Source organism: Myotis lucifugus, unplaced genomic scaffold (genome assembly GCF_000147115.1).
Source record: "Myotis lucifugus unplaced genomic scaffold, Myoluc2.0 scaffold_1216, whole genome shotgun sequence".
Classification (NCBI taxonomy): domain Eukaryota; kingdom Metazoa; phylum Chordata; class Mammalia; order Chiroptera; family Vespertilionidae; genus Myotis; species Myotis lucifugus.
In genome coordinates, this window is record NW_005872264.1 from 41,297 (window position 1) to 50,263 (window position 8,967).

Genomic DNA, 8,967 nt, shown 5'->3' on the forward strand with positions numbered 1-8,967 from the left:
CTAAAGAAAGCAATGGAAAAAAAATCCTCAAATGAGGATTAACAAACAAAAGGAACAAACACATAAGAAACAAAAATTTGGCAAAGGACTTAAATAGATGTCTCTCCAAAGAGGACATACAGATGGCCCAGAGGCATATAAAAGATGTTCAAAGTACTAATGATCAGAGAGATACAAATCAAAAAAACAATGGGGTACCCTCTCACACCTGTCAGAATGGCTACCATCAACAAATCAACAAATGACAAGTGCTGGCCAGGATGTGGAGAAAAGGGAACCCTAATACACTACTGGTGGGAATGCAGATTGGTGCAGCCAGTATGGAAAACAGTATGGAGTATCCTCAAAAAATTAAAAATGCAACTGCCATTTGATCCAGTGATCCCACTCCTAGGAAAATATCCTAAGAATCCCAAAACACTAACCAGAAAGACTATATGTACCCTTATGTTCATAGCAGTGCTATTTACAATGGCTAAGATCGGGAAACAGCCCAAGTGCCCATCAGTAGATGAATAGATTAAAAAAGCCATGGTGCTTTTACACAATGGAATATTATCTACACTAATAAAAGAGAAACATGGTAATTAGCGTACGACCGCTACCCTTTTCATTGGCTAATCAGTGAGTATATGCAAATTAACTGACAACCAAGATGGCGGCTGGCAGCCATGCACTGAAGTGAGCAGGGAGGCTTGCTTGCTTCAGTGACTGCAGACTCCAACGTTCCCCGCCTCACTTGCCGGCCTCTCAGCTGCAACTCTAAGCAACTATGTACGTTGTTGCAAATAAGAAGCTAAACAAAACCCCAGAAAAAAAGCCGGACTGAAAGCCAACCAGACCGCAGCATTGTATCGATGTTTTCAGCAGCAAGGCCTCAGAGCTAAAGCTGGCCCAGAATAAAAAAAAGAAAAAGAAAACAAGGAGCGGTTGGGAGCTTCAGTCACTCGCTTCCAGAAAACAGCCATCAGCCCCTCACCCAGACTGGCCAGGCACCCCAGTGGGGACCCCCACCCTGATCCAGGACACCTTCAGGGCAAACCAGCCAGCCCCCACCCATGCACCAGGCCTCTATCCTATATAGTAAAAGGGTAATATGCCTCCCGGCACCGGGATCAGCGGAGCAGCGAGGCTCTGGGCACCGGGATCAGTGTGACAGGGGGCAGCGCTCAAACCCCCGATCGCCCTGCGGCTCTGTGTGTGACAGGAGCGGGGCCACAACCTCCCTATCCACCCTGCTCTGTTCATGACAGGGGAAGGCACCCCAACCCCCTGATCAGCCCTGCTCTGTGCCTGATAGGGGGGAGCTCCCCAATCCCCTGATTGCCCTGCGGCTCTGTGTGTGACAGGGGGCGGGGCCACAACCTCCCTATCTGCCTTGCTCTGTTTGTGACAGGGGAAGGCGCCCCAACCCCCGCCCCCACGGGCCCTGCTCTGTGTGTGACAGGGTAGAGCCATAACCTCCCCATTGGCCCTGCCCTGAGTGTGACAGGGTGCAGCGCCCCAACCTCCTGATCTGCCCTGCTCTGTGTGTGACAGGGAGCGGTGCCCCAACTCCCCTATCGGCCCTACTCTGTGAGTGACAGCGGGGAGCTCCTCAAACCCCTGATCGGCCCTGCTCTGTGTGTGACAGGGTACAGAGCCCCAACCCCCCTGATGGGCCCTGCTCTGTGTGTGACAGGGGCAGCGCCCCAACCCCCTGATCGGCCCTGCTCTGTGCATCACAGGGGGTGGCGCCACAACCTCCCCATCGACCCTGCCTTGAGTGTGACAGGGGGCGGTGCCCCAACCCCCCAATCAGCCCTACCCTGAGCATGACTGAGGGTGGCATCGCAACCTCCCGGTCCGCCCTGCTCTGTGCATGACAGGGCGGTGCCCCAACTCCCCAATCGGCCCTGCTCTGAACCTGACCAGAGGCTGCACTTAGGGATTGGGCCTGCCCTCTGCCACCCGAAAGCAGGCCGAAGTCAGCAGGTCGTTATCTCCTGAGGGGTCCCAGACTGCAAGAGGGCACAGGCCGGGCTAGAGACTCCCCTCCCCCCCCTGCCGGAGTGCACAAATTTTTGTGCACCGGGCCTCTAGTCTAATCTAATAAAAGAGAAACATGGTAATTAGCGTATGACCGCTACCCTTTTCATTGGCTAATCAGGGCGATATGCAGATTAACTGTCAACTAAGATGGCGGTTAACCGCCAACAAAGATGGTGGTTAATTTGCATATGTAGGCACAATGCAGGGAGCCGAAAGGGAAAGGATGGAAGAAGCCCCCAGCCACTGACAGTGATCAGAAACCCAGGGCGTTAGGACTGGGCAAGGGCAGAGCGAGAGATCGTAGGGAGCTGGGGGTCCTAATGCCTTGGCCAGGGGTGGAGCCTGCAATTGCCTGGAGCTGGGGGTCCCTGGCCCAGGCCTAATGCCTTGGCCAGAGGCGTTAGGCCTGGGCAGGGGTGGAACCGGCAACCACAGGGAGCTGGGGGTCTCCTGTCCAGGCCTAAGGCCTCGGCGAGAGGCGTTAGGCATGGGCAGGGGTGGAGTCAGCAATCGTGAGCAGTTGGGGGTCCCCTGCCCAGGCCTAACGCCTTGGCCAGAGGCATTAGGTCTAGGCAGGGGCAGAGTGGGAGATCGCAGGGATCTGGGGGTCTCCTGCCCAGGACTAATGCCTCCAACAGAGGCTTTAGGTCTTGGCAGGGGCGGTGCCAGAGATCGTGGGTAGCAGGGGCGGAGCCGGGAATGGTGGGAGCTGGGGGTCCCCTGACCAGGCCTGACACCTTTGCCGGAGGCCTCAGGCCTGGGCAAGGGGCCGATCTGGTGATCGGCGATTGGAGGGTGATGAGGGTCAACTCCTCTAGCCGAGGCATCAGGCTTGGGTGGGGGGCGGAGCCTGTGATTGGGGGGATATGAGGGTCCCCTTGCCCAGGCCTGAAGCCTGGGTCAGAGGCATCAGGCTTAGGCAGGGGGTGGAGCAAGTGATCAGAGGGAGATGGGGGTCCCTTGCCCAGGCCTGACGCCTGGGCCAGAGGCATCAGGCCTGGGCAAGGGGCTGATCCTGCGATTGAAGGGTGATGGGGGTCAATGCCTGAGGGCTCCCAGTATGTGAGAGGGGGCAGGCTGGGCTGAGGGACACCCCCCTCCCCACCCAGCGCACGAATTTCGTGCACCGGGCCCCTAGTCTATAACAATAAAAGCATAATATGCTAATTACATCCTTCTGGACATCATTTCAGATGAAGCCAGGGCTGCAAGGGAAGCCCAGTTCCCAGGTGCCAGAGGGAAGCCGGTGCCAACAGCTGGGGGAAGGAAGGCCTACTCTTGCATGAATTTTGTGCATCGGGCCTCTAGTGCAGCTTTAAAGAGGAAGGATCTCTTACCTTTTGAGATAGCATGGATGGACCTGGAGCGTATAATGTTAAGGGAAATAAGCCAGTCATAGACAAGTATTGCATGATCTTGCTCATCTGTGGAATCTAACGAATAAAATAAACTGGTGAACAAAATAGATCCAGAGATATAGAAGCATGGGACACAGTGACAAATCTCTGAGGGAATGGGGGAAGGTGTAGGGCAGGAAAATATTAACCAAAGAACAGATGAACACAGGCAATAGTGTAGTGAAGACCTTGGTGGTGGGTTATTTAAATCTTATGAATTGTTTATTTCCAGAATTTTTCATTTAGTATATTTGGAATGCAGTTGACCATGGATAACTGAAACCAGGGAACACAAAACTGCAGACAAGGGATAATTATAGAGAGAGACCAAGATGGCGGCATAGGTAAACACCTGAGATTGCTGCCGCAAACAACCACTTCAAAAATACAACTAAAAGACGGAACGGACATCACCCAGAACCACAGGAAGGCTGGCCGAGGACAGACTCTTCAACTAGAAGGAAAGACAACAGCATACCGAGGCTCAGAAGAGGCGCAGTGTGGAAAATTTAAAGGTGCGGAGGTGCGCGCGAAAAGCGGGCTGGTGGCTGAGGGCGCGGTTGTCGTTTTCAATCAGGAGGGAGTCTCAGACTCTGAGCTCCAGATCCGGGCGAGTCTCTAGGGACTCAGACTCAAATGGGAGAAGCGGGATTGTCTGGCATCAGTTGAAACGTGAGGGCAGCCTTCTCTCCGAGATTTGCAGCCCTTGCTGGGGTTCTGAGAAGCAGAGCCTCTGGGAACGGGACTGAGAGCAGCCATAACTGCTCCCTCCGCCCGCCCTGCTGATCCTGTGCGACCCGCCCCGCCCAAGCCCTGCGCAGAGCCATTTGCCGGATAGCCTCAGGCAAAGGCTAGATTAGCACCTCCCCAGAGGACAGAAGTTTTCCACACAGCTGATTCTCACAGCCAGTCGGCCTGGTGGTCAAATCCCTCTAGTATTAACTACAACAATCAAGGCTTAACTAGAACAAGACTGCGCACAAAGACCACAAGGGGGTGCACCAAGAAAGCATAAAAGATGCGAGACAAAAAAACAAGACAGAAATGGAGGATATGGAGCTAAAAAACGCACTTTTGAGGGCTTGCAATAATGTGCTAGAAGCAGCCAATAAACTTGATGAGAGACTCATGAAAACTAATGAGACCCTCGATGCTATGATAAAGAACCAACTAGAAATTAAGCATACACTGACTGAAATAAAGAATATTACACAGAGTTCCAATAGCAGACTAGAGGATCGCAAGAATCAAGTCAAAAATTTGAAATACGAAGAAGCAAAAAGAAAAAAGAATCCAAAAATATGAAGATAGTGTAAGGAGCCTCTGGGACAGCTTCAAGCGTACAAACATCAGAATAATAGGGGTGCCAGAAGATGAGAGACAGCAAGATATTGAAAACCTATTTGAAGAAATAATGGCAGAAAACTTCCCCCACCTGGTGAAAGAAATGGACTTACAGGTCCAAGAAGCGCAGAGAACCCCAAACAAAAGGAATCCAAAGAGGACCACACCAAGACACATCATAATTAAAATGCCAAGAGCAAAAGACAAAGAGAGAATCTTAAAAGCAGCAAGAGAAAGAGACTCAATTACCTACAAGGGAATACCCATACGACTGTCAGCTGATTTCTCAACAGAAACTTTGCAGGCCAGAAGGGAATGGCAAGAAATATTCAAAGTGCTGAATACCAAGAACCTACAACCAAGATTACTTTATCCAGCAAAGCTATCATTCAGAATTGAAGGTCAGATAAAGAGCTTCACAGATAAGGAAAAGCTAAAGGAGTTCATCACCACTAAACCAGTATTATATGAAATGCTGAAAGGTATCCTTTAAGAAGAGGAAGAAGAAAAAGGTAAAGATACAAATTGTGAACAACAAGCATGCATCTATCAACAAGTGAATCTAAGAATCAAGTGAATAAAATAATCTGATGTACAGAATGAACTGGTGATTATAATGAATCAGGGACATAGAAAGGGAATGGACTGACTATTCTTGGCAGGGGAAAGGGGAATGGGAGATGTGGGAAGAGACTGGACAAAAATCATGCACCTATGGATGAGGACAGTGGGTGGGGAGTGAGGGCAGAGGGTGGGGCGGGAACTGGGAGGAGGGGAGTTATGGGGGGGAAAAAAAGAGGAACAAATGTAATCTGAACAATAAAGATTTAATTAAAAAAAAGACTCATAAAAAAAAAACTGCAGACAAGGTGAACTACTATATAAGCAAGTAGTTATATACTCAAATATTTAGTTTGTTAGTAGTTGAATTTACACATTTGTAAACTGGGACAAAGGAGAGGAGATTTACACTTATTAGCTCAAATCAGACCCCTTTTTTCTTAATTTGAAATGTACCAGAGAAGCAACTGACCATAAGTCTAATTGTAAGGAACAAAACGTTTGAGAATAATTTGCTGGAAACCAGTCCATCCTTGCTGCTTGACACAGTCGCTGCAGGGAAGAAACATCTGCACAGCATATGTTTCAAGGGACCTGGCATATATGGCATACCGTTCTTAATATGTTTGCTCTCCTTCTTGGTGCTATGTGTTTTAACCAAGGTCACCTCTCTGAGAAAGGTTGTTTCCCCTGGTGGGGATTTTTCCCAGGAGTTAGGGAGGGAATAAAACCCCTTAACTAAGTGCCAGGTGGGTAATTAATCACTTTAACTATGAACAGTCAGGCTTAAGCTACATAATCTCCTTAGGATAATCTCCTTCAGTTACTTCCTTGTAGCTTAATAGAACAATAGAGTAACCTTGGAATGGAGATAAGAAACGCCTTAACTTTTGGAATAGAATTAATAGGATTAAAATCAGCTGGTATAAATACAGATGTAACAAGACAGTAAACACAGAACTTGGCCGGAGATCCTGGCTAGAGAACCTGGCTAGGCTGCTGATCAACTGAACACTGTCTCCCTGTCATTCCTTCTTTGCCGACTCTGTTCACACCTTTGGGAACCCCTGGACCTGCTGGGGTTGGACCCCAACAACTGGTGCCCAAACAGTCACCCGGAGTAAGGTGCCTTCTCCTTCCTCTCTGATGGGCTGGCCCATTCTATCTGATTCGGTCAACATGGATTTCAGGGAAATTCTCATGATAGCTTCTAAAGGACAAGGAACCAACAGCATACCGAAAAGGTATAGTTTGGCAGTGGGTCCTGCCAAAAAAGACCCAAAAGTTAAGGGTGTCCAGCCAGCAGCGGTACAAGCTTTTCTCAGACGAAAAGAGGAGGAGCTCAGACGAAAAGCCTTAGAGGAAAAAAGGAGAAAAGAAGAACTAGTGAAAAAGCGAATTGAGTTAAAACATGACAAGAAAGCAAGAGCTATGGCCAAGAGGACAAAGGACAATTTTCATGGTTACAATGGGGTTCCTGTTGAGGAAAAGTCAAAGAAAAGACAGGCAATGGAAAGCCATGGTCAGGGAACAGACCAAGAGTATGAGATGAAAAAATTCTTAAAATACAATCAAGCAGCATCAGAGCAGGAGTATGAAGAGCAAGAACCTCCTCCCAAAGTTGAAAGTAAACCAAAGGTCCCCCTTAAAAGTGCCCCACCACTCATGAACTTCACTGACTTACTCAGGCTGGCTGAGAAAATGCAGTACGAACCAGTGGAAATCAAGGTGGTGAAGAAAACAGAAGAGCGGCCTATGACTGCACAAGAACTTAGGGAGCGAGAATTTCTTGAACGAAGGCATAGGAAAAATAAACCTGAGGCAGATGCAAGACTACCTCCAACCAAAAAGGCACCCTCTCAGGCAGAAAGTATGGGCACAAAACCTAGCAGAGTTTCTGGGAACAAGCACCCTTCTTCCAAGGGTACTCCCCTTCCTCTTGATGAGAAGAAATCTAGACCCAGCTTAGCTAATGAGAAACATTTAGGTTTGTTTTCATCAAAATCCATGCCAGGAGAAAGGACCAAAGCAGGATCTAGCAATTGCTCCCAACCCTCACTTCGGCAGGACCATGACAGGCCTGTTTTCAATGGGGCTGGAAAGACACACTCGAGCACCTATTCACCAAGTGTTCCAAAGACTTCTGCTAAAGGGACGCAGAAATCTGTTACTGAGCACAAAGCCAAAACATCTCCTCCCCATCCTAGCCATTCCAGACCTGGACCCGTGGTCACCCCACATAAGGCGAAGAGTCCAGGTGTCAAGCAGCCAGGCAGCAGTTCCAGCCCAGCTCCTGGGCGGCCCAGCACAGTGAGTGTTCGGCCTACAGTTAGTTCTGGCTCCGTGCGCAAGCGCCAGGATGGCAGCTCCAGCTCAGGACCTGAGCGATCAGTCAGTGGGACCAAGAGGCCAGCCAGTGACTCAAATCCTCCTGGAAGGACAGGTGGCTCTGGACGACCCATCAGTGGCTCAGGTGGTTCTGGAAAGTCAGTGGTCAGCTCTGGTGGCCCTGGGCGGCCTGTGCACAGTCCACATAACCCACGATCAATGAGTGGCTCAGTGCTCCCCGGGCGGTCAGTCAGTGGCCCGGGGCGATCAGTAAGTGGCTCAGTTCCAGCTGGACGGACTGTCAGTAGTTCAGGCCCTGGAAGACCAGTGAGCAGCTTGGGACCTGGGCGAATAGTTAGTAGCTCAGGTCCCCACCATAAGCCCAAATGCACTGTTGTCTCAGAAACAATATTTTCTAAGAATATCATTACCCGGCCCAGCAATGGACAGATGAATGGAATGAAGCCTTCCTTGGCTGGCTACAGATCTGCCCAAGGTCCTCGAAGGCTTCCCTTCCCTAGTGGTTACAAAAGACAGCGAGACTATGAAGAGGAGGAAGATGAGGACTATGACCCTGAAATGGAAGATTTTATCGAAGATGAAGGAGAATCTCAGGAAGAAATATCCAAGCACATTCGAGAAATCTTTGGCTATGACCGAAAAAAATACAAAGATGAAAGTGATTATGCCTTACGTTACATGGAGAGTAGTTGGAAAGAACAGCAGAAGGAAGAAGCAAAGAGTTTAAGACTAGGTATGCAAGAGGACTTAGAGGAAATGAGACGGGAGAAAGAAGCAATGAAATGCCAAAAGGTCAAGAAGCTGAAAAGACGTTAGCTGGTGCTTTTATTTATTTTTGTGAAACTCTGGAGACACTCTACTGCAAAGAAGTCCTGCCTGCGGACTGAAGAAGCCCATTCTCATTTTAGATTTATACTTGGGTCCTCAAGGACAAGGAATGGATATTGTATATTTTGAGCATAAAGTATTTTCAAACACTTTCCGGGGTGAAATCTGTAGTGCAGATGACATAATGCCCAGTGAGTGCTCTTAGGAAGTTAACTGCTCACAGGTGCCGGCCTTAATCCTGATGAGCTATGCACTCTAATGTGGGCCCACTCAACAGTCAGCCAATATTTTGTTCCTTTGCTATTTTAAAAAGGAAAAAGATTGCTTCTTGACTTCCATAATTCTGTTGATGGTTGAGTAGGGCAATGGCTGGCTCCCATTCAAACTTATTTTGTCTTTTTATGAGGAATCTGGCCCTTCCATGAATGTTGCCAGCAATAAAGTGACCTGTTCTAAT

General features: G+C 49.0%; 1 pseudogene; it reads left to right on the forward strand.

Moving 5' to 3' along the window:
* The first annotated feature begins 6,512 nt into the window (after positions 1-6,512).
* On the forward strand, positions 6,513-8,647 carry LOC102442446 (annotated as a pseudogene).
* Positions 8,648-8,967: the final 320 nt, after the last annotated feature.